Consider the following 23474-nt stretch of genomic DNA (forward strand, 5'->3'; position numbering starts at 1 on the left):
TTTTCCAAACCATCCCGCTTTTAACAGTCCCCTATTTCTACAGCGATAGTTACGCAATCCTCGCTAGGTAACTCGATATAAATAACTTATATGGTGTCCGTTTCGAGAACGGAGTTACCATGATTTGGGAGGGGGTAATTTTTTTAAAGGGGAAGACGTGTTGCCAACGCGAATGTCGAAAAGCGGCCGGCTGGGAACTCCTAATCATGTCTCCTGTTAGTAACGAAAGTGACTTAAAAAATCATACCGTTGGTAACGTACGACAATTATGGTAAAATTTACAAAACAAATCCGTCCGAATCTTCAAAATGATCTACTAGCCAATGACGACTTTCCCTCTTATGACGTTAGGAATATATATATATATATATATATATATATATGGTGTTTGATTTTAGATTCATTGAGCGAGGTGGGCCGATCCTGGAAGAACTGCAATACCAGGCCAACCCGTGGCGGAGGTGGAGCAAGCTCCGACCTCTCCGCCGCCGTCCAAAAATAAGTTTAATATCTTGGGCCCCGATGGGACCCGTATCAGATATTAAGCTGATAAGAACAGATACTGAATTTGTTTATTAAAAATTTCAATAAAATACAGTACCCTGTCAGATAGTTCCTGTTTTTTTAAATTAGTTTAAATTAAAACAGGTCATTAAATAGATATAAAATTTAAAAAGTATAAAACTAATTAGTTCATAGAGATAAAACAGAGGTAAAGTTTAAAATTAATAAAAACTTCAACGTGAAGATTTCCCTTTTTTGGTTTCTTTGGTGGGAGTGGTACTGCGTGGGCGTTTTTGGTAGTTTTGGATTTCTAGTTTAATTTCGGCAAAGTATTCGGCTATGGACCAGTTAACATTACCGTCCTGGCCATAGGGTACTGTCTTGATGTGTTCGATAAGCATATGTAGTTCTTGTTTGGTTAAATGTTTTATAGGTGGTCTCGTTCCTGGTATCCAGGTCGTAGGATCATATGGAGGTCTGGCTGTTGCGGTGATTTCTTTTGAGGTGGTACCGGAGTCGGAGTTGTTCTTTTTTGGTTCGCTGTTTGTTGGTTCAGGTTTATTTTTAGGTTCATCGGGTTTTGGTGCTGTTTTCAGGGCATCGGAGTATTGGCTGGTTTTGACTGGAGGATCTATGGTCTTTGGAGAAGGTGTTGCCAGGAAAAAGCTGCTGTCAGAGGTTTTGGAGTCGTTTGATTGGGTAAGTATTTCAGGTGAGCGTGATGGTTTTTCTTTCAGGTCTTCTTCTCGAGTGGTGGCGTTGGTAAGTATAGGTGTTGAACTTCTGTGGTTTTCAGGATCTTGGGGTAAGTCGTCTCCGGTTTTTGTCTTCTCGGCCATCTGGTTTCTCTTTTTTTCGCCGGCGGAAGCCACGTGCCCCTCCTGGTCACAAAAAAAGCACTTTTTGGCAACCCCGGTATAGTATACCAGGGCCCTGCTCCTTCCAAAATAAAGTACATTAGGTATCGTTTTGTGCATTTTGATTTTTACCGATCTGTCGCCGTTTTTAATTCCTTTAAATTCCTTGTATTCGTCTAGGCGGTGTGCCTTAATTTCGCCGTATTGTCGCAGGGTCGTCAAGATTGAATCCCATTGAATCCATGAGGGAAGTTGCTTAATGGTGAGCCAGGCACCGTCGTCTTCGACGCTGGTGACTTTACATGCGGAGTTGTTAACTGATATTTCGCCGTAAGAGACAGCTTGCTGCATATATGCGAGGGTCGTGAAGGTTAGTAGAAAGGTATTCTTGCCAACAGATTGAAGAGTGTCAATGCTGTCCGGTCCGAGTTTCCCGTGGAAGGTTCGGGCAACTTCCACGTAGCCAGCGTCGACGTCAAGTCGGGCGGTCCGCTTCTTCACCTCTGCAGCCATGATGGCTTTAGAGGGGTCGTCAGGTGAAGGCAAGTCCCAGGAAGGAACAGCGTCAGGTAGTAATGGCTGGAATCGGCCAAGTCGGGATACAGCGTGGAGACCCGGAACAGCAGCGACAGGTAAGTAGCAGCAGAACCGGGACCAGGAACAGCAGCGGATTCAGGAACAGCAACGGAACCGGAAACAGCCGCGGCAACTTCAAGAGCAGGAACAGAGACGTCAGGATACCGGCAGGTAAGTCCGCATCACAGGAACTAGCTGTAGAGCTTGGATACTCGCTTAACGGCCTTTCGGCCAAGATTTCAGCGAAATAGCTAGGAAACAGATACTACACTTTGATCTTAGCCAAAAGGCCGAGAAGCGATAACCGGCAAAGGGGGCTTTGGTGGTTGAAAAAGAAAAAGAGTGAGATTGAGCATTCATAAATTTCATAATTATGTTTAAGCAGATTGCTCGTGGTTGGAGATGACAGCGTGTATAACCATCACGTCTGACCAAAGAAGGTAACTTCTTGATTTCAAACAAAAAGATCGACGGCCATCGAGCGTTTTCAGCCGTCAACGGTAATATCACGCGGAATACATTGGTTCTCGACCCATCAACGACGGTAAGCCGCGTCGAGTGGGGTCATTTCTTGGGAGGGAGGGAGACCACCGGGGAACACGGCGTGCCGGTGGCTGATCTCTTCCTCTCTCCCTCTTTTTTTTCATTAACGGGGTATTTGAGTCTTTCTAATAAAATTTGTGTATTTTTAAATATTTTCTTTTACGCTGTTTCTAACTAGTTCGCCAAGGCGATAATTTATCTTCGGTTTTCTCTGGGTCTTTTTTAAAATAAGTGCCAACATGGAACCGTGCTTAATCGATAATTAGAAAAAGTAAGATCTTGATCATACGGAGTTTCCTCCTGCACGCTTACCAGAACAGCTGTAGAGAAGTGTCATGAGATATGGCACTACGAATTGACCGTGGTTGCCGCGTAGTACGCGCCCCGGCATCAGCCACACAAAAACTCGTTTTTTCCAAACCATCCCGCTTTTAACAGTCCCCTATTTCTACAGCGATAGTTACGCAATCCTCGCTAGGTAACTCGATGTAAATAACTTATATGGTGTCCGTTTCGAGAACGGAGTTACCATGATTTGGGAGGGGGTAATTTTTTTAAAGGGGAAGACGTGTTGCCAACGCGAATGTCGAAAAGCGGCCGGCTGTGAACTCCTAATCATGTCTCCTGTTAGTAACGAAAGTGACTTAAAAAAAACATACCGTTGGTAACGTACGACAATTAAGGTAAAAAATTACAAAACAAATCCGTCCGAATCTTCAAAATGATCTACTAGCCAATGACGACTTTCCCTCTTATGACGTCAGGAATATATATATATATATATATATATATATATATATATATATATATATATATATGGTGTTTGATTTTAGATTCATTGAGCGAGGTGGGCCGATCCTGGAAGAACTGCAATACCAGGCCAACCCGTGGCGGAGGTGGAGCAAGCTCCGACCTCTCCGCCGCCGTCCAAAAATAAGTTTAATATCTTGGGCCCCGATGGGACCCGTATCAGATATTAAGCTGATAAGAACAGATACTGAATTTGTTTATTTAAATTCTTGGTCAGGTTACAATTGTTCGCGTTATTAATATTTAAATTATCGCGAACATTGTCAAAAACAGTTATTTCTTTTTTTTTCAGGTTTCTGTTTAAAAACGTCAAGGTAAGTATATCTTTAAACTATTTTTCCTATATTTTAACAGTAAGTATAATTTTTACGGTTTTTATCTATATTTTAACAAGGTAAGTATTTTTCTATAATCTAACAAGGTAAGTATAACTTTAAAAAATTTTTTACAGGTAAGTATATTTCTTTTCAATATTCTTTCTTTCTAACTTTAACGTAAAAAAATATATATATTTTACAAAGATACGGCGGACCAGATTAAATTAAGTCCCCCCTTTTTTATAATCAAATACAATTAAAAACTCAAACATATAAAACCGTATACTTAAATTGTAAAATTAAAAGTATATGTAAAACTTAAAAGAGTTATTAAAACCATATTTACAACTCAACACTAGGTCCTACTTTTTCCCTTTCTTAAGTTCTTTTTCAGGTGGAGGACTATGACGTCGTTTGAATCGCTGCTGCAGCTGATGCTTTGCCTTTCGTACTGCGTTTTCGCGCCAGACCAGGACCTGTGGTTCCGTGTTAGTTAATGCGTTGGCTTTACAACAGAAATCTTCTAGTGCGTCTTTCGATAAGCTCGAGAAGTCCCACTCACGACTGTAAATTGGTAACTCCTTAAGTTTCTTTGGCGTTGGAGGATCGGATTTCGGCGTACGCTGAGGAGACTTAACGGCTTCGGCGTACCCTTTGACTGTGGCTGTTGATTCAGTTTTCTTTGGTGATGACTCTGGCGTTGTCAACGACCAACTCTCTTTTGGACCATGGAAGTCCAGTGATGGTCCTGCTTCATCCATCGTTTCGCCATGGGCGTTGGCGCCGGTGTCTGCGGCATCCCCCACTGGAATAGGTGTTCCGCTCCTTACATTATCTGGTTCATCAGATGACGGGTTCTGGACAACGATAATTTCTGGAGTTGGTCGAGCCTTCTTATTCTTTTTCGGGCAATCCCGAACCTGATGACTGTCCTTGCGGCAATAAAAGCACATGCGTTGGACGCCTTGATACGTTAGCTGGATACGGTGTCCACTGATGGTCATCAGGTTCGGGATTGGGCTCTTGATTTTGACTTCAAGACGGCGGTTTCCGTTGCGGACGTCTTTTAGAGGGCCTTGCTGGAAGGTCTCCCACGTCTCGGATAGAACGTCACAGTAGTTCTTCAAACTGGCTTTTAAGAACGCAAGGTCCCACCAGCTGGGCGCATTTTTCATGGTAACTTGGGAAACTGGATCAGAAACGCCAACGATGTCAAGATGTTTCTCCCCAATGATAATTCCGGTATCAACCGCTTTCTGGTAACATAAATGGTTTGCGAACGTGACTTGAACTTCCGCCTTCCCAATCATTTGGAAGACGGTGATGCTACTGGGGCCAATGTATTCGAAAAGGGCTACAGCCAATTCTTCCACATTGACCCCGTCGAATTTTATCCTTGCAGTTGCCTTTTTCGAGGCCATAGAGGAGGACTGCGAAGTTGACGGCAGTGACTGCACGGCAGGCATGGCGAGGTTGGTGGCGACCGCCGAAGCGGAGACCGGAACTCAGGTACCGCTGGATGGAGGCAAACGGCAACTGACGGACTGGAACCAGTAGCGGAACAGGAACAGGATCAGGAACTGGCGCGGCGACGACGTCTGGTGGAGCAGCGTGGCAGGTAAACGAGCAGGTACGTATAAACTTCCCCGTACAGGTAAATACGGTTCCCGGCCTTTGGCTTCGAAAAAAGGAAGAACAGATACTGAATTTGTTTATTTGAAATTCGTAGTCATGGTTACAAGTGTCCGCGTTATTAATATTTAAATTATCGCGAACATTGTCAAAAACAGTTATCCCTTTTTTTTCAGATTTTGTAAAACGTCAAGGTAAGTATGTCATTAAACTATTTTTTCTATATTTTAACAGTAAATATAATTTTTAGTAGGTTTCGCTGTAATTTAACAGTAAGTATAATTTTTTCTAGGTTTCTCTATATTTTAACAAGGTAGGTAATTTTTCTATAGTCTAACAAGGTAAGTATAACTTTAACTAAAAATCTTAACAGGTAAGTATATTTTTCGATATTCTTTTTTAACTTTAACGTAAAAAATTTATATATTTTACAGAGATACAGCGGACCCGATTAACTTAAGTCCCCCTTTTTTATACTCCGACTCACTTAAGAACTCAAAAACATATAAATACGTATACTTAAAATTGTAAAATTAAAAGTAAATAAAAAACTTAGAAGAGTTATTAAAAACATATTTACAACTCGAAACAAGGGCTTATTTTTTCCCTTTCTTGGTATCGCTTTCCCGGGATGGACTACCCCGGCGTTTGAAGCGGTACTGAAGCGTTTTTTGTGCCGCCACCATTCCATCTCTTAATGTTGCCATGATGTGAGGGTCCGTTGAAGTGAAGACTTTGGCCCGCCGGCAGAATTCTTCTATGTCTTCTCGTGACAGGATGTTCCAATCCCAAGTACCTTCAAAATACGCCCATTCTTTTTCACAATGATGCTTTACTTTTATACCAGATTCTGACGTAGGTGGGACTTGTTGCTTTGGCGATTTGAGCGCATCGGCGTAACCATTGGTTTTCGACGGCTTTTCAGGATTCTGGGGGGAGGATTCAGGCGTCACCAAGTCCCAGCCTTCACCGGAGTTCCCCGAGTTTTCCTCTACGACCTCCATGTTTGATTCGGGTTTATCAGGATTAGTGATGGTATTCCCCGGTGGACTCTCCGGTGCCCTCCTTACGTTCTCTGGATCATTGGATGGTGGTTTCTGGATGTCCGCACTTCTTAGAGTTCGGTTTTTCTTTCTCGGGCAATCCCGAACCTGATGACTGTCCTTGCGGCAATAGAAGCACATGCGCTGGACGCCCTGATATGTGAGCTGGATGCGGTGTCCACTGATGGTCATCAGGTTCGGGATTGGGCTCTTGATTTTTACTTCAAGACGGCGGTTGCCATTGCGGACGTCTTTTAGAGGGCCTTGTTGGAAGGTCTCCCACGTCTCGGATACGACATCACAGTAGTTCTTTAGACTGGTTCTTAAGAACGCCAGATCCCACCAGCTGGGCGCGTTTTTCATGGTAACTTGAGTTACTGGATCGGAGACTCCAACGATGTCGAGATGTTTCTCCCCAATGATAATTCCGGCATCAACCGCTTTCTGGTAACAGATGTTATCTTTAAAGGTGACCTGTACTTCTGCCTTCCCGATCAATTGGAAGACAGTGATGCTCTTGGGGCCAATGCAGTCGAAAAGGCCAACAGCCAAATCTTCCACATTGACCCCGTCGAACTTTATTCTTGCAGTGGCCTTCTTTGAGGACATAGAGGAGGGCTGCGAGGCTGCTGGCACGGACTGTACGGCAGGCATGGCGACTGGTGGCTACCGCCGAAGCGGAGACCGGGACTCAGGAACCGCTGAGGAGATGCAGACGGCGACTAAAAGGCAGGAACAGTAACTGGAACTGGTGCTGGACTGGCAGCAAGAACGGCAACTTCTGGCGAGGCAGCGTGGCAGGCAAAACGAGCAGGAACACTCGCCTTTAAGGCGTAGAAAACACTTCTCGCCCCCCGACTAAGATCTCGGTATAGCTCTATTGAAAACAGATACTACACTTTGATCTTAGCCAAAAGGCCGAGAAGCGATAACCGGCAAAGGGGGCTTTGGTGGTTGAAAAAGAAAAAGAGTGAGATTGAGCATTCATAAATTTCATAATTATGTTTAAGCAGATTGCTCGTGGTTGGAGATGACAGCGTGTATAACCATCACGTCTGACCAAAGAAGGTAACTTCTTGATTTCAAACAAAAAGATCGACGGCCATCGAGCGTTTTCAGCCGTCAACGGTAATATCACGCGGAATACATTGGTTCTCGACCCATCAACGACGGTAAGCCGCGTCGAGTGGGGTCATTTCTTGGGAGGGAGGGAGACCACCAGGGAACACGGCGTGCCGGTGGCTGATCTCTTCCTCTCTCCCTCTTTTTTTTCATTAACGGGGTATTTGAGTCTTTCTAATAAAATTTGTGTATTTTTAAATATTTTCTTTTACGCTGTTTCTAACTAGTTCGCCAAGGCGATAATTTATCTTCGGTTTTCTCTGGGTCTTTTTTAAAATAAGTGCCAACATGGAACCGTGCTTAATCGATAATTAGAAAAAGTAAGATCTTGATCATACGGAGTTTCCTCCTGCACGCTTACCAGAACAGCTGTAGAGAAGTGTCATGAGATATGGCACTACGAATTGACCGTGGTTGCCGCGTAGTACGCGCCCCGGCATCAGCAACACAAAAACTCGTTTTTTCCAAACCATCCCGCTTTTAACAGTCCCCTATTTCTACAGCGATAGTACCGCAATCCTCGCTAGGTAACTCGATGTAAATAACTTATATGGTGTCCGTTTCGAGAACGGAGTTACCATGGTTTGGGAGGGGGTAATTTTTTTAAAGGGGAAGACGTGTTGCCAACGCGAATGTTGAAAAGCGGCCGGCTGTGAACTCCTAATCATGTCTCCTGTTAGTAACGAAAGTGACTTAAAAAAAACATACCGTTGGTAACGTACGACAATTAAGGTAAAAAATTACAAAACAAATCCGTCCGAATCTTCAAAATGATCTACTAGCCAATGACGACTTTCCCTCTTATGACGTCAGGAATATATATATATATATATATATATATATATATATATATGGTGTTTGATTTTAGATTCATTGAGCGAGGTGGGCCGATCCTGGAAGAACTGCAATACCAGGCCAACCCGTGGCGGAGGTGGAGCAAGCTCCGACCTCTCCGCCGCCGTCCAAAAATAAGTTTAATATCTTGGGCCCCGATGGGACCCGTATCAGATATTAAGCTGATAAGAACAGATACTGAATTTGTTTATTTAAATTCTTGGTCAGGTTACAATTGTTCGCGTTATTAATATTTAAATTATCGCGAACATTGTCAAAAACAGTTATTTCTTTTTTTTTCAGGTTTCTGTTTAAAAACGTCAAGGTAAGTATATCTTTAAACTATTTTTCCTATATTTTAACAGTAAGTATAATTTTTACGGTTTTTATCTATATTTTAACAAGGTAAGTATTTTTCTATAATCTAACAAGGTAAGTATAACTTTAAAAAATTTTTTACAGGTAAGTATATTTCTTTTCAATATTCTTTCTTTCTAACTTTAACGTAAAAAAATATATATATTTTACAAAGATACGGCGGACCAGATTAAATTAAGTCCCCCCTTTTTTATAATCAAATACAATTAAAAACTCAAACATATAAAACCGTATACTTAAATTGTAAAATTAAAAGTATATGTAAAACTTAAAAGAGTTATTAAAACCATATTTACAACTCAACACTAGGTCCTACTTTTTCCCTTTCTTAAGTTCTTTTTCAGGTGGAGGACTATGACGTCGTTTGAATCGCTGCTGCAGCTGATGCTTTGCCTTTCGTACTGCGTTTTCGCGCCAGACCAGGACCTGTGGTTCCGTGTTAGTTAATGCGTTGGCTTTACAACAGAAATCTTCTAGTGCGTCTTTCGATAAGCTCGAGAAGTCCCACTCACGACTGTAAATTGGTAACTCCTTAAGTTTCTTTGGCGTTGGAGGATCGGATTTCGGCGTACGCTGAGGAGACTTAACGGCTTCGGCGTACCCTTTGACTGTGGCTGTTGATTCAGTTTTCTTTGGTGATGACTCTGGCGTTGTCAACGACCAACTCTCTTTTGGACCATGGAAGTCCAGTGATGGTCCTGCTTCATCCATCGTTTCGCCATGGGCGTTGGCGCCGGTGTCTGCGGCATCCCCCACTGGAATAGGTGTTCCGCTCCTTACATTATCTGGTTCATCAGATGACGGGTTCTGGACAACGATAATTTCTGGAGTTGGTCGAGCCTTCTTATTCTTTTTCGGGCAATCCCGAACCTGATGACTGTCCTTGCGGCAATAAAAGCACATGCGTTGGACGCCTTGATACGTTAGCTGGATACGGTGTCCACTGATGGTCATCAGGTTCGGGATTGGGCTCTTGATTTTGACTTCAAGACGGCGGTTTCCGTTGCGGACGTCTTTTAGAGGGCCTTGCTGGAAGGTCTCCCACGTCTCGGATAGAACGTCACAGTAGTTCTTCAAACTGGCTTTTAAGAACGGAAGGTCCCACCAGCTGGGCGCATTTTTCATGGTAACTTGGGAAACTGGATCAGAAACGCCAACGATGTCAAGATGTTTCTCCCCAATGATAATTCCGGTATCAACCGCTTTCTGGTAACATAAATGGTTTGCGAACGTGACTTGAACTTCCGCCTTCCCAATCATTTGGAAGACGGTGATGCTACTGGGGCCAATGTATTCGAAAAGGGCTACAGCCAATTCTTCCACATTGACCCCGTCGAATTTTATCCTTGCAGTTGCCTTTTTCGAGGCCATAGAGGAGGACTGCGAAGTTGACGGCAGTGACTGCACGGCAGGCATGGCGAGGTTGGTGGCGACCGCCGAAGCGGAGACCGGAACTCAGGTACCGCTGGATGGAGGCAAACGGCAACTGACGGACTGGAACCAGTAGCGGAACAGGAACAGGATCAGGAACTGGCGCGGCGACGACGTCTGGTGGAGCAGCGTGGCAGGTAAACGAGCAGGTACGTATAAACTTCCCCGTACAGGTAAATACGGTTCCCGGCCTTTGGCTTCGAAAAAAGGAAGAACAGATACTGAATTTGTTTATTTGAAATTCGTAGTCATGGTTACAAGTGTCCGCGTTATTAATATTTAAATTATCGCGAACATTGTCAAAAACAGTTATCCCTTTTTTTTCAGATTTTGTAAAACGTCAAGGTAAGTATGTCATTAAACTATTTTTTCTATATTTTAACAGTAAATATAATTTTTAGTAGGTTTCGCTGTAATTTAACAGTAAGTATAATTTTTTCTAGGTTTCTCTATATTTTAACAAGGTAGGTAATTTTTCTATAGTCTAACAAGGTAAGTATAACTTTAACTAAAAATCTTAACAGGTAAGTATATTTTTCGATATTCTTTTTTAACTTTAACGTAAAAAATTTATATATTTTACAGAGATACAGCGGACCCGATTAACTTAAGTCCCCCTTTTTTATACTCCGACTCACTTAAGAACTCAAAAACATATAAATACGTATACTTAAAATTGTAAAATTAAAAGTAAATAAAAAACTTAGAAGAGTTATTAAAAACATATTTACAACTCGAAACAAGGGCTTATTTTTTCCCTTTCTTGGTATCGCTTTCCCGGGATGGACTACCCCGGCGTTTGAAGCGGTACTGAAGCGTTTTTTGTGCCGCCACCATTCCATCTCTTAATGTTGCCATGATGTGAGGGTCCGTTGAAGTGAAGACTTTGGCCCGCCGGCAGAATTCTTCTATGTCTTCTCGTGACAGGATGTTCCAATCCCAAGTACCTTCAAAATACGCCCATTCTTTTTCACAATGATGCTTTACTTTTATACCAGATTCTGACGTAGGTGGGACTTGTTGCTTTGGCGATTTGAGCGCATCGGCGTAACCATTGGTTTTCGACGGCTTTTCAGGATTCTGGGGGGAGGATTCAGGCGTCACCAAGTCCCAGCCTTCACCGGAGTTCCCCGAGTTTTCCTCTACGACCTCCATGTTTGATTCGGGTTTATCAGGATTAGTGATGGTATTCCCCGGTGGACTCTCCGGTGCCCTCCTTACGTTCTCTGGATCATTGGATGGTGGTTTCTGGATGTCCGCACTTCTTAGAGTTCGGTTTTTCTTTCTCGGGCAATCCCGAACCTGATGACTGTCCTTGCGGCAATAGAAGCACATGCGCTGGACGCCCTGATATGTGAGCTGGATGCGGTGTCCACTGATGGTCATCAGGTTCGGGATTGGGCTCTTGATTTTTACTTCAAGACGGCGGTTGCCATTGCGGACGTCTTTTAGAGGGCCTTGTTGGAAGGTCTCCCACGTCTCGGATACGACATCACAGTAGTTCTTTAGACTGGTTCTTAAGAACGCCAGATCCCACCAGCTGGGCGCGTTTTTCATGGTAACTTGAGTTACTGGATCGGAGACTCCAACGATGTCGAGATGTTTCTCCCCAATGATAATTCCGGCATCAACCGCTTTCTGGTAACAGATGTTATCTTTAAAGGTGACCTGTACTTCTGCCTTCCCGATCAATTGGAAGACAGTGATGCTCTTGGGGCCAATGCAGTCGAAAAGGCCAACAGCCAAATCTTCCACATTGACCCCGTCGAACTTTATTCTTGCAGTGGCCTTCTTTGAGGACATAGAGGAGGGCTGCGAGGCTGCTGGCACGGACTGTACGGCAGGCATGGCGACTGGTGGCTACCGCCGAAGCGGAGACCGGGACTCAGGAACCGCTGAGGAGATGCAGACGGCGACTAAAAGGCAGGAACAGTAACTGGAACTGGTGCTGGACTGGCAGCAAGAACGGCAACTTCTGGCGAGGCAGCGTGGCAGGCAAAACGAGCAGGAACACTCGCCTTTAAGGCGTAGAAAACACTTCTCGCCCCCCGACTAAGATCTCGGTATAGCTCTATTGAAAACAGATACTACACTTTGATCTTAGCCAAAAGGCCGAGAAGCGATAACCGGCAAAGGGGGCTTTGGTGGTTGAAAAAGAAAAAGAGTGAGATTGAGCATTCATAAATTTCATAATTATGTTTAAGCAGATTGCTCGTGGTTGGAGATGACAGCGTGTATAACCATCACGTCTGACCAAAGAAGGTAACTTCTTGATTTCAAACAAAAAGATCGACGGCCATCGAGCGTTTTCAGCCGTCAACGGTAATATCACGCGGAATACATTGGTTCTCGACCCATCAACGACGGTAAGCCGCGTCGAGTGGGGTCATTTCTTGGGAGGGAGGGAGACCACCAGGGAACACGGCGTGCCGGTGGCTGATCTCTTCCTCTCTCCCTCTTTTTTTTCATTAACGGGGTATTTGAGTCTTTCTAATAAAATTTGTGTATTTTTAAATATTTTCTTTTACGCTGTTTCTAACTAGTTCGCCAAGGCGATAATTTATCTTCGGTTTTCTCTGGGTCTTTTTTTAAATAAGTGCCAACATGGAACCGTGCTTAATCGATAATTAGAAAAAGTAAGATCTTGATCATACGGAGTTTCCTCCTGCACGCTTACCAGAACAGCTGTAGAGAAGTGTCATGATATATGGCACTACGAATTGACCGTGGTTGCCGCGTAGTACGCGCCCCGGCATCAGCAACACAAAAACTCGTTTTTTCCAAACCATCCCGCTTTTAACAGTCCCCTATTTCTACAGCGATAGTACCGCAATCCTCGCTAGGTAACTCGATGTAAATAACTTATATGGTGTCCGTTTCGAGAACGGAGTTACCATGGTTTGGGAGGGGGTAATTTTTTTAAAGGGGAAGACGTGTTGCCAACGCGAATGTTGAAAAGCGGCCGGCTGTGAACTCCTAATCATGTCTCCTGTTAGTAACGAAAGTGACTTAAAAAAAACATACCGTTGGTAACGTACGACAATTAAGGTAAAAAATTACAAAACAAATCCGTCCGAATCTTCAAAATGATCTACTAGCCAATGACGACTTTCCCTCTTATGACGTCAGGAATATATATATATATATATATATATATATATATATATATATATATGGTGTTTGATTTTAGATTCATTGAGCGAGGTGGGCCGATCCTGGAAGAACTGCAATACCAGGCCAACCCGTGGCGGAGGTGGAGCAAGCTCCGACCTCTCCGCCGCCGTCCAAAAATAAGTTTAATATCTTGGGCCCCGATGGGACCCGTATCAGATATTAAGCTGATAAGAACAGATACTACACTTTGATCTTAGCCAAAAGGCCGAGAAGCGATAACCGGCAAAGGGGGCTTTGGTGGTTGAAAAAGAAAAAGAGTGAGATTGAGCATTCATAAATTTCATAATTATGTTTAAGCAGATTGCTCGTGGTTGGAGATGACAGCGTGTATAACCATCACGTCTGACCAAAGAAGGTAACTTCTTGATTTCAAACAAAAAGATCGACGGCCATCGAGCGTTTTCAGCCGTCAACGGTAATATCACGCGGAATACATTGGTTCTCGACCCATCAACGACGGTAAGCCGCGTCGAGTGGGGTCATTTCTTGGGAGGGAGGGAGACCACCAGGGAACACGGCGTGCCGGTGGCTGATCTCTTCCTCTCTCCCTCTTTTTTTTCATTAACGGGGTATTTGAGTCTTTCTAATAAAATTTGTTTATTTTTAAATATTTTCTTTTACGCTGTTTCTAACTAGTTCGCCAAGGCGATAATTTATCTTCGGTTTTCTCTGGGTCTTTTTTTAAATAAGTGGCAACATGGAACCGTGCTTAATCGATAATTAGAAAAAGTAAGATCTTGATCATACGGAGTTTCCTCCTGCACGCTTACCAGAACAGCTGTAGAGAAGTGTCATGAGATATGACACTACGAATTGATCGTGGTTGCCGCGTAGTACGCGCCCCGGCATCAGCAACACAAAAACTCGTTTTTTCCAAACCTTCCCGCTTTTAACAGTCCCCTATTTCTACAGCGATAGTACCGCAATCCTCGCTAGGTAACTCGATGTAAATAACTTATATGGTGTCCGTTTCGAGAACGGAGTTACCATGGTTTGGGAGGGGGTAATTTTTTAAAGGGGAAGACGTGTTGCCAACGCGAATGTCGAAAAGCGGCCGGCTGTGAACTCCTAATCATGTCTCCTGTTAGTAACGAAAGTGACTTAAAAAAAACATACCGTTGGTAACGTACGACAATTAAGGTAAAAAATTACAAAACAAATCCGTCCGAATCTTCAAAATGATCTACTAGCCAATGACGACTTTCCCTCTTCTGACGTCAGGAATATATATATATATATATATATATATATATATATATATATATATATATATATATATATATATATATATATATATATGGTGTTTGATTTTAGATTCATTGAGCGAGGTGGGCCGATCCTGGAAGAACTGCAATACCAGGCCAACCCGTGGCGGAGGTGGAGCAAGCTCCGACCTCTCCGCCGCCGTCCAAAAATAAGTTTAATATCTTGGGCCCCGATGGGACCCGTATCAGATATTAAGCTGATAAGAACAGATACTGAATTTGTTTATTTAAAATTCGTTGTCAAGGTTACAATTGATCGCGTTATTAATCTTTAAATTAGCGCGACCATTGTCAAAAAACATTTAATTCTTTTTTCCCAGGTTTCAGTAAAAAACGTCAAGGTAAGTACCATTTTTCTATATTTTTAACAGTGAGTATAATTTTTCGCTATATTTTAACAGGGTAAATATTTTCCTCTATATTCTAACTAGGTAAGTATAATTTTAACTATACTTTTTAACAGGTAAGTATAATTTTAACTATATTTTAAACAGGTAAGTGTAATTTTAACTATATTTTAAACAGGTAAGTATATTTTGTATCAGTATTCTTTCTTTTTAACTTTAACGTAAAAATACAGATATATTTTTACATGTCAAATTCGTTCCCCTTTTTTTTTTTTTATAACACACGCAATTAAAAACCCAAATCATATAAAAAACGAATACTTAAAATTGTAAAATTAAAAGTATATATAAACTTAAAAAGAGTTATTAAAAACATATTTACAACTCGGAACATGGTCTTATTTTTTCCCTTTCTTGGGGTCCTTTTCACGAGGAGGACTATGACGGCGTTTGGCACGATTCCGAAGGGTACTCTCGGCTTTCACTAGACAGTCATCCCGCCATTCCATGACACGTGGATCCGTGGTTTTTAGTGCTTTGGCACGCCGAATGAAATCTTCAATTTCTGCATTTGACATTTCAACCCAGGACCAACCGCGGTTGTAAATCTCGGGTTCCGGCACAGATGTATCTAGGCGACCCGGAGACTTTAATGCGTCGGCGTAACCCTTGGGGATTACTTTAGACGTGTTTGGAGATGAATCTGGCGACGACAAGTACCAGCCGTCCTCACCCTCCTTCGGCTTGTCGGTGTTCGACGTACCCTCGTCCATTACAACCTGGCTATCCCCATCGCCGGCTTCAGCGCCAGCTAGTGGTGGTGGTGAGGTCGGGCTGCCGGAGCCCTCGGGTTCCTTATGTGTCGGAATCCGTTCTTGACTGTCGGTGTTCTCTTGAGTTTTCAGCGCCTTTTTTTTCTTCTTCGGGCAATCCCGAACCTGATGACTGTCCTTCCTACAGTAGAAGCACATACGCTGTATACCCTGGTAAGTAATCTGGATGCGATGGCCGCTAATGGTCATCAGGTTCGGGATCGTGTTCCTCATCCGGACTTCAAGGCGGCGGGTACCGTTCTTGAGGTCTTTGAGAGGGCCCTCCTGGTAAGTTTCCCAGGATTCGCTGAGGACATCGCAGAAGGATCGAAGAGCGGTCTTGAGGAAAGATAGCTCCCACCAACTCGGGGCATCTCGCAACGTGATGTATGAAATCGGATCAGCTACACCAACGATTTCAACTTGATTATCTCCGACCATGATGCCGGCTTCAATGGCCTTCTGGAAGCAGGATGCGTCTTTAAAGGTCACCTGTGCGACTTCTTTTCCCACAGGCTGGAACACGGTGATTCCATTTGGTCCGACGAGACCAAAGAGAGCTGGAACAAGGTCGTTGAGAGCAACGCCTTCGTATTTGACCCGAGCTGTCATCTTTTTCAAGGCTTCAGCTGGAGAGGAGGACATCGTCGACTGGGCAGGGGCCATTAAGGCACGTCTGCGGTCGTCGAGATGGTAATGTAAGATCGATGCAAGACTGGATACTCTTCTGGGACCGGAACAGGACAGCCAAGAACAGGTAAGTAACTTTCTTTCAGGAAACAGGAAACAGCAGAGCGGCTCAGGACAGGAACATCTCGTGCAGCGGTGCAGCAAAACTCGCCTTCAAGGCGTAGAAAACACTTCTCGCCCCTCGACTAAGATCTCGGTATAATATTGCAGAACAGATACTACACTTTGAACTTAGCCAAAAGGCCGAGAAGCGATAACCGGCAAAGGGGGCTTTGGTGGTTGAAAAAGAAAAAGAGTGAGATTGAGCATTCATAAATTTCATAATTATGTTTAAGCAGATTGCTCGTGGTTGGAGATGACAGCGTGTATAACCATCACGTCTGACCAAAGAAGGTAACTTCTTGATTTCAAACAAAAAGATCGACGGCCATCGAGCGTTTTCAGCCGTCAACGGTAATATCACGCGGAATACATTGGTTCTCGACCCATCAACGACGGTAAGCCGCGTCGAGTGGGGTCATTTCTTGGGAGGGAGGGAGACCACCAGGGAACACGGCGTGCCGGTGGCTGATCTCTTCCTCTCTCCCTCTTTTTTTTCATTAACGGGGTATTTGAGTCTTTCTAATAAAATTTGTTTATTTTTAAATATTTTCTTTTACGCTGTTTCTAACTAGTTCGCCAAGGCGATAATTTATCTTCGGTTTTCTCTGGGTCTTTTTTTAAATAAGTGGCAACATGGAACCGTGCTTAATCGATAATTAGAAAAAGTAAGATCTTGATCATACGGAGTTTCCTCCTGCACGCTTACCAGAACAGCTGTAGAGAAGTGTCATGAGATATGACACTACGAATTGATCGTGGTTGCCGCGTAGTACGCGCCCCGGCATCAGCAACACAAAAACTCGTTTTTTCCAAACCTTCCCGCTTTTAACAGTCCCCTATTTCTACAGCGATAGTACCGCAATCCTCGCTAGGTAACTCGATGTAAATAACTTATATGGTGTCCGTTTCGAGAACGGAGTTACCATGGTTTGGGAGGGGGTAATTTTTTAAAGGGGAAGACGTGTTGCCAACGCGAATGTCGAAAAGCGGCCGGCTGTGAACTCCTAATCATGTCTCCTGTTAGTAACGAAAGTGACTTAAAAAAAACATACCGTTGGTAACGTACGACAATTAAGGTAAAAAATTACAAAACAAATCCGTCCGAATCTTCAAAATGATCTACTAGCCAATGACGACTTTCCCTCTTCTGACGTCAGGAATATATATATATATATATATATATATATATATATATATATATATATATATATATATATATATGGTGTTTGATTTTAGATTCATTGAGCGAGGTGGGCCGATCCTGGAAGAACTGCAATACCAGGCCAACCCGTGGCGGAGGTGGAGCAAGCTCCGACCTCTCCGCCGCCGTCCAAAAATAAGTTTAATATCTTGGGCCCCGTTGGGACCCGTATCAGATATTAAGCTGATAAGAACAGATACTAAAATATTTTATTATAAATTCTTTGAATTACAATAGAAAAATTTTAAAAATGATCAAAATACATATTTGGTATTACAGAATAACAAAATATCGGACAGGTAATTCTGTCAGTTATTTGAAATCGCAATGTGTACTTTTTATTTTATTGACTTATGTGAACGTTTTTTTTATAACTTTAAATCGCCAAATTCATGCTATTTAGAGGTAAGTTTGTTTTTGCATTAGTACATTATTTACTAGTTTAAGTCAGTTAAATTGAAATTTTCGTATTGATTGACGCGAAGTTAACAAGTTTAGTACTGTTATTGTAATAATTTTTTTTTCAGGTTGTTTAGGATTCGGTTTTCTTTCCAATTAGAGGTAAGTTATAATGTTGCTTTTTTCAGGACGGGTAATTCCATCCTTGACTCCGTGTGGTAAAAACAGTAGGGATTTTACGTTAAAAGGTAAGTATACCCTTTATTTATGTACTTATGACTACGTTTTATTTAACAAATTTGTACTTCAAATTCGTTCCTTTTAAAGGATTGATTTTGAATTTTGTGCTATAGTGTTTTTACGTAATTACAGTATTAGATTACACAGTTTCATCAGTCTTATTTTGTACTTTGGGGCTTTATATTATATGTTGTTTTGTTAAAGACTAGTTGTTTATCACGGGGTTAGCTTGAGATCTTTTCACAATAGTAAGTTAAGGTCACCATTTACAATTTCTATGACCGGAGTTGGTATGGCACACCAGCGAGCTTTGAAGATTTCTATGTCAAGACGGCGCAAGTCTAATCTCGCGCGATACAGGACGTTGTGTCGAACCCGCGCGAGAATAATTTTCGCGACGTCTTTTTTATTTTCAAATAAGGCGCGGTTGCGCGCTTTCCAGAGTTGGAAGACAACTTCCGCTAAGATGATTACCGTCGTGTACAACGCTTCCTTCGGGACCGGAAGTGGCGTTAAGTGCATGATGGTCGACCAATTCAGGAAGCGAGCTCCCAAAAATTGGCGGACGTGGTTGCGGAGAAGTTTGGCGTTGTCGCACTCGTAGAAGAGGTGCGTTTGGGTTTCTATGGCGCCGCATGTCGCGCATTGGCGGGTCGTCGCCATGCTTCGAGTGTATAGAACATCTCTCGTCGGTAAAGCGTTGTGGGCGATCTTGAAAAGTAAGTCCCTGCGTCGTCCTTCGAGGAAGGAAGCGGAGGTTCTCTTGAATGCAACGTCCCAATTGACGGCTGGCTGCAGCGCTACAATCCTAGGACGTCCTTGGCTGCGGAGGGAATCCAGGAAGTAGGCGTTTGTTTTCGTTATAAAGTCGAGGTCGGGTTCGTGTGCTTTGATAACGGTTAGTATTGATTTTAGGTGCTGGTAATGCGGAAGCACGTCGCCGGCGTGCAGTTTTGCACGGTCCCATGGCAGGCCTAGCAACGTCGTACATGTCGACGAGAGCCCGAAAATGACCGAGTCTCGTACTGGGTGGTTTTCAGATTTGAGGCAAGAAAGATATCTGGAAACCTCGAATGCTTTCAATACGGTGGTGACGTCAGGGACGTCTAAGCCGCCTTCATGCTTTTTAAGGTGCATCGTGGTTCTCGCGATCGGTTCGTAATTTCCTCCCCAGAGAAACGTGAAAATGCGTTTAGTGACCTTTTCGATTTGGGCCTTGCTAAAGGACACCACCGGAGCGCCGTAAGTAAGACGCGGTAAAGCGATTTGTTTGACGAGTTGCACCTTGGCGCGCATGGATATTTCCATGTTGTCCCATTCGCCGAATGAATCTGTGAATTTTTCCAGGAATCGAGAACTTGAAGTGGGTGATATTCCGTCTTTTTGGAAATCGATACCGAGAATTCTGAGTGCGTCGTCGGATAACCGGAAGCGGACCGAGCGTGGAAGCTCGGCTTCACGTCCAGCACCAATGGATATGATCTTGGTCTTGTTTATATTCAGTTTACTGCCCGCTTCTTTGCCGTACCCTTCGAGTAAACGAAGAGTCTCCGCTACCGAAGCGCCATCTTCTAATAAAAAATTGACATCGTCCATATGGGCGGCGTAGACGGTTTCGGATTCATGAACAGGTTTCCCCGGACATTGAAGGCCCTTGACAAATGGCGATTGACCAACACTACGGAGCAGAGGTTCGAGGGCGAGACAAAACAGGACTGGACTCAGAGGGCAGCCCTGTCGGACGCCGCGCTGGATTCTAAAAGGTGAGGTAAGTTCGTTATTTAATAATAATTTGCTTTCATTTTTCAGGTACAAGAGACGAATCCACGAGACGAACTGTTCGCCGAAGCCAAATTTCGACAGGACGTTAAACAAGAAGCGATGATCGACGCGGTCGAAAGCTTTTTCGAAATCGATGGCCAAGAGAAAGCCAGATTGATGACGGTCTGCGTACCGGGCCAGGATGTCTCGCAGTAGAACTAAATTGTAGAGGGGTTGTCGACCCTTTACTCCACAGGTTTGCGTCTCTCCGATTAAAGGGGACGCGACACTGGGAATACGAAGTTCCAAAACCTTGGCTAGTAATTTGCGATCGAAGTTTAAAAGCGATATGGAGCGCCAGGACGATGGACTGTCTTTGGTGAGCTCATCTTTGCATAGTAAAGTAACAACGCCATCGTTGAAAGAAACCGGCATTGTACCCTCGTCGAGCATGGAATTAAACACCTTGACTAAAATGGGACTGACGCTGTTCCACACGAATTTGTAAAACTCGATGGTAAGGCCGTCCGGACCAGGGGCTTTGCCCCCTTTCATGTGGCCAAGGGCGAATTTTAATTCAGCTTCTGTGACCCTTGAAACGAGAGTGTCACGAGAGACATCGTCCAGTGTCGGGAGCGTGACTGCACCGGAGTTTAAAAAATCCCCGTTTGGCTTGTCGGAATTATACAGCTCTGAATAGAAATTCACGAACGTTTCGCGTACTTCTTTGATATCAGTAGTACGACCATTCGGGCCAACAGCGGCCGTTATTTGAGTGTGGTGGCGTTTCTTTTTGTATCTTCGGTAGAATGCCGACGAGAAGGTTTCTTCTCCCTCGAGCGCTGAAGCCGTGGCTTCGTCCAGGCGCTCTTCATACTGGTGACGGTATTGTGTCTGGAGAAGCGACTTCACTTCTTCAACGGCGGCGGTGGTTGCTAGGTTCGGGCGTTTAACCCGGCTGACCTTCTGGAGAGCCCAGCGAAGGAAGGTGACATGTTTGCGTTTTTCCGCGGCGTGCCTTGAACTATCGCAAATCAGTATGTCTTTCAAAGTGTTTTTGGCACGAAACCAATCCGAAATCGAAGAAACCTCGGCGATGATCGCGGTAACGCGTTCGCGTAAAGGCTCGTTATTTACTAGGACAGACGGAATTAATTTCCAAACACCGGGACCTCGCGGTTGTTTATCGCCTAACGACAAATGCGCCCAAACCATATCATGGTCGGAGATGTTAACATCTTTACTACCGACAGGTGTAATTTCGGAATTAACAATTCTAAACACGTTATCGTTAGAAATGTAGATGGCATCGAGACGCGAATGAAACGCGTTATGGTGCCAAGTATAAGTTTTCGTAGTAGGATGACGCGAACGCCAAACGTCTACCAAGTCCAAGTCCAACAAAGTTCGTTTAAGTTCCGTAACACTGTTGTCGTTAGTAACGCCTTCACCTACCCGGTCTAAGTCGGGGTCTAAAACACAGTTGAAATCTCCTCCAACAATTAAGTGGTCATAATGACCATCGAAAAATTCGTATAAATTAGCGAAAAATAAACGTCTGGCTTTCGGAACGCATGGCGCGTAGACCGACAACACTCTAAACTTAAAATTATTAACTTCTAGATTAACGCTAGTAACTCTTCCTTCGTTGTCAGTTCGGAGACCGAGAATGGAAGATTTAAATTTGCTTTTTAATAAAATAGCCGTGCCGGTGGAGTTGGCCGACTGCGCGCTACTATATAAAATATAAATATCAGGGAAGACCTTACGAATAGCATACCAGTTGTCGACCTCGCGCCAATGCGTTTCCTGCAACAACAGAACGTCTAGATTGGTTGCTAAAAACAAAGCGGCAACTTCGCGTTGTTTCGCGACACTTTTCAGACCATTGACATTTAGAGTTGCGCAAGTAAAATTATAAAGGGACATTAAAGATAAGTATAAAGGCACTAATACTACAATTAATATAAATACTTTTAACAATATATTAAGAATTACTAGAAATTATACTAACGGTAAAAAATTGCAAACTTAACTATAAGTAGTCAGCACTTAAAACTTGGTGGTTCTCCTTGATGGCGAAGACGACATCGAGCGGTGTTTTTTAGGTTCAGGATCGTTGGACAGAGGAGAGTTACTTTTCCCTCGCTTGGTAGGTGACAAAACAGTGAATTTGTTATGGGTAGGAATGGGGGTGACTGGGATGTGTCTCTGATGTTGCAACTTGTTTGTGAGAGCGGCGAGATAAGAGAACGTAGCACTGACACTCGCGGCTGACGTAGATGCTGGTGACGTAGCAGTAGGCGAGACGAAACCGTCCTCCTCTTCGGATGATGCAATCTCCCCCTCGGGCGTTTGGGGGATTTCTCCCGCGTTTTCTACAGATTCCCGCGCGAATTCGCGGGCGACTTCTCCTTCCACCGCCTTTGCCAAGGTGTTCTCCTCTTCCGGCGCGGATTCGCCGGCCGATGCCGACGGCTGTTTCGGAACCTCGCCGTTGGCGTGAGTTACGGGAAGTTTACGTTTTGGGCAATCAGCTCTGTTATGACCGGCCTCTTTACAGCCGAAACAAAGTTGCTTGACCCCGGAATAAACCACCAAATAGTTATTCCTGTTAAAACGCCAGATATTGGGCACTGGTTTTGACATTTTGATTTTGATTCTTCGGTTGCCGTTGCGTACACCGGCAAGCTCCACGTCTTTAAATGTTTCAAATTCGTGCTTACTGACTTCTCCGTATTCGCGGAGTGCCGTCATCACCGTCTCGGGTTGAATCCATTTCGGTATATTTCTTATAGTTATCCATTTATGGTTGGAATCGATGCCTTGCAGCTCGTAGTCTTTACCTTTTATCTTTAGGCAGTTACTGTCCATGAATTGGTCGAAGATCATTTGCGTAACGAACGTAATCAGAAATACTCCGCCGGCCAAGGGCTGTAGAGTATCGATGGCTTTAGGCCCTGCTTGCTGATGCACAGCTTTCGCGACGTCCAGGTAGGATACCGAGGGATCGGCCTCCAACCGGGCAGTACGAGCTTTCTCAGACGAAGCCATTGCTGGCTTTGTCTTGAGAAACGAAAAAAAAACTACCCGAAAGGGTTTAAAACTACAAATAAAACAGAAGCTAGAGGAACACGCGAGCGCGGAGAAACTAGGCTTAAGACCAAAAACCGGGAACACGAGACACGGCCGCCGCCTTTACTACACTTTGATCTTAGCCAAAAGGCCGAGAAGCGATAACCGGCAAAGGGGGCTTTGGTGGTTGAAAAAGAAAAAGAGTGAGATTGAGCATTCATAAATTTCATAATTATGTTTAAGCAGATTGCTCGTGGTTGGAGATGACAGCGTGTATAACCATCACGTCTGACCAAAGAAGGTAACTTCTTGATTTCAAACAAAAAGATCGACGGCCATCGAGCGTTTTCAGCCGTCAACG

At 43.7% G+C, this 23474-nt stretch overlaps 5 non-coding genes and 6 pseudogenes across 5 annotated transcripts; all 11 read right to left on the reverse strand.

The window, feature by feature from the left end:
• Positions 1-407: 407 nt before the first annotated feature.
• Positions 408-594, reverse strand: LOC149931067 (U2 spliceosomal RNA). The gene has a single exon (XR_016476423.1). It is a non-coding gene; the product is annotated as a U2 spliceosomal RNA (small nuclear RNA).
• A 1576-nt stretch (positions 595-2170) lies between these two features.
• LOC149931068 (U2 spliceosomal RNA) lies at positions 2171-2239 on the reverse strand (annotated as a pseudogene).
• Positions 2240-3322: 1083 nt separating this feature from the next.
• On the reverse strand, positions 3323-3501 carry LOC149931069 (U2 spliceosomal RNA; annotated as a pseudogene).
• A 3573-nt stretch (positions 3502-7074) lies between these two features.
• Positions 7075-7212, reverse strand: LOC149931070 (U2 spliceosomal RNA; annotated as a pseudogene).
• Positions 7213-8281: 1069 nt separating this feature from the next.
• Positions 8282-8460, reverse strand: LOC149931071 (U2 spliceosomal RNA; annotated as a pseudogene).
• Positions 8461-12033: 3573 nt separating this feature from the next.
• LOC149931072 (U2 spliceosomal RNA) lies at positions 12034-12171 on the reverse strand (annotated as a pseudogene).
• Positions 12172-13246: 1075 nt separating this feature from the next.
• Positions 13247-13438, reverse strand: LOC149931073 (U2 spliceosomal RNA). Its single transcript, XR_016476159.1, has one exon. It is a non-coding gene; the product is annotated as a U2 spliceosomal RNA (small nuclear RNA).
• A 1106-nt stretch (positions 13439-14544) lies between these two features.
• On the reverse strand, positions 14545-14735 carry LOC149931074 (U2 spliceosomal RNA). Its single transcript, XR_016476533.1, has one exon. It is a non-coding gene; the product is annotated as a U2 spliceosomal RNA (small nuclear RNA).
• Positions 14736-16444: 1709 nt separating this feature from the next.
• Positions 16445-16590, reverse strand: LOC149931075 (U2 spliceosomal RNA; annotated as a pseudogene).
• Positions 16591-17682: 1092 nt separating this feature from the next.
• LOC149931076 (U2 spliceosomal RNA) lies at positions 17683-17881 on the reverse strand. The gene has a single exon (XR_016476546.1). It is a non-coding gene; the product is annotated as a U2 spliceosomal RNA (small nuclear RNA).
• A 5208-nt stretch (positions 17882-23089) lies between these two features.
• LOC149931077 (U2 spliceosomal RNA) lies at positions 23090-23276 on the reverse strand. Its single transcript, XR_016476597.1, has one exon. It is a non-coding gene; the product is annotated as a U2 spliceosomal RNA (small nuclear RNA).
• Between the last annotated feature and the right edge of the window lie 198 nt (positions 23277-23474).

This window comes from Leiobunum rupestre, chromosome 9 (assembly GCF_980474605.1).
Source record: "Leiobunum rupestre chromosome 9, qqLeiRupe1.1.hap1, whole genome shotgun sequence".
Taxonomy (NCBI): domain Eukaryota; kingdom Metazoa; phylum Arthropoda; class Arachnida; order Opiliones; family Sclerosomatidae; genus Leiobunum; species Leiobunum rupestre.